Here is a 2,030-nt window from a genome sequence, read left to right as displayed (position 1 = left end):
GGGGCACTTGAAACACAACTCATTTTTGTGGATCCTGTCATGCATGCATGGTTGAACCTACCGACCGGGCAAGATCGCCCTGCTTGCTTCACTGACGCATCAGAACTTGAGAAGGCGCCAGACGCAAAAGTCTCTTTTACCGGTTCCTGGATGTACGTGCAAACCATCCACCGTTCGTCTGGTTTGCGATTCGTGCGTTCACGTGGTCCACCTCTCGTATAGCACTAGTATTCTCATAACCCATCTCTCGTATAGCACTGTTGGATGTCAGATGGCTGGTCCACCTCTTTTCATCACTTTGCACTAGTATGTCCTACAGGTACTACTTTTGCCAGTGCACTGTACGCATGCATGCAACTTCTTTTCTCTCTCCACCCTTCCAAACAAATGCATCTTTTTATTTTTGCTTACAGTTTTAGATGGTCACTATCTTTCACATTAAAAATCTGTTATTGATTTTTTTTATATATTCAAATTCCTTGCAACATGATCTTCAGAACAAGTTCAAATTTGAATATTTTTCAACTAGATTTAGAAATAACGAGTTTCACATTTCACTTGGTCCAAAAAAATAAATTTCACTAGTTCATAGATATAAATTATTTCAAAGAATTGAAACATATATTTCAGTGTGTATATTGTGAGTGTAAAACGTTTTCTGAAACTAGTGAAATGAGTGAAACCTATCTTTTGTAACGAGTGAAATCACTTTTCTGAAACAACTGTAATTAGTTTCAAAAAATTGATTTCACTCATTACAAAAATTAAGTGAAATCTACCTTTTGTAATGAGTGAAATCACTTTTTTGAAACAACTGAAATAAGTGAAATTGTTTTTTATAAATGAGCGAAATCTGTTTTATGAAGTGAGTGAAATTGTTTTTTGAATTGTGTGAAATTGGTTTTTGAAATTGTGTGAAATTGGTTTTTGAAATTGTGTGAAATTGGTTTTTGAAATAATTGAAATTAGTTCTTTGCATCGAGTGAAATCCATTTTGAAATATGTTTTCTCAACTAAGTGAAATATCTTTTCACAAGTGAGTACAAATTATTTTCTTCATATGAGTGAAATATGTTTCTTCGGATGAGTGAAATTGGTTTTTTGAACATGAACAAATGAGTTTTTCTAATGATTGGGGTGGGTGACAGGATGAGAAAGTGTGTGTTTTTTTCTTTCGAAACGGCGAAAGTGTGTGTTTTGGGAAAGCAAGGAAAGGAAGCAACACATGAAATGGATCGTCGATGGACCTGATCGATCTGATTAGTTAACTACTCAAAGCTGATGATAATGAGAGCTTTTCATTTCTGCAGGCACATGCATGGCGACTAGCTGACTGAGAGACGCTACAGAACAACCGAGCCTGCCAACCTACCTACTAGTGCGGCTCCGTTTGTTTTGTTTGGTGAGATGCATTTGGAGTGTGAGTCATCGATCGCTTATATATAATCTTACTCATGTGTCGGGAAGATGCATGGTTCAAACGAAGCCAAGATACGTTCGGAATTGATTGAAAAATGGGATCCCTGTTTTCCTGTCAGGACGAGCACACTTGCTCGCTGTTTTCCTGTCTCGCATCTTCAGATTCAGAGGGCAGCTTCCTCCTGTCTTGCGTCCGTTGAACTCCACGTACTCCATCTAGCTAGAGGCGAGCTAGAGCTGCTAAAAAGGTCCCGACCAACATCGTTAGACTCTGTCTATTCCCGGATCGTCCAGGATTCAACTGTTCAATCACAGCAGCAAGTTAGTGTTTCCAGGTTAAGAAAAGAGGTTCGTTCCCACGTGAGCTAGTTAGAGCATCTTCAACAGCCGCCCAACGCGTCGTGCCTTAAAAACTACTTTGCTGCGCGTCCATCGCCTGGTTTGACGCAGCGAGCAGCGCTGGCTCCAGCAGCCGCGCTAAAATGCAGCGCACGCGCGCAGCTTCAGCAGCGCGCAAAAATAAAGCACACGCGACACTCGCACAAACAACTTTTATGCATTTCAAACACAAGCAAAAAGATCAAACACAAACAAAATAAATAGTTCAATAT

This window comes from Triticum dicoccoides, chromosome 2A (assembly GCF_002162155.2).
Source record: "Triticum dicoccoides isolate Atlit2015 ecotype Zavitan chromosome 2A, WEW_v2.0, whole genome shotgun sequence".
Taxonomy (NCBI): Eukaryota; Viridiplantae; Streptophyta; class Magnoliopsida; order Poales; family Poaceae; genus Triticum; species Triticum dicoccoides.
Note: the sequence above shows the minus strand (reverse complement) of the source record.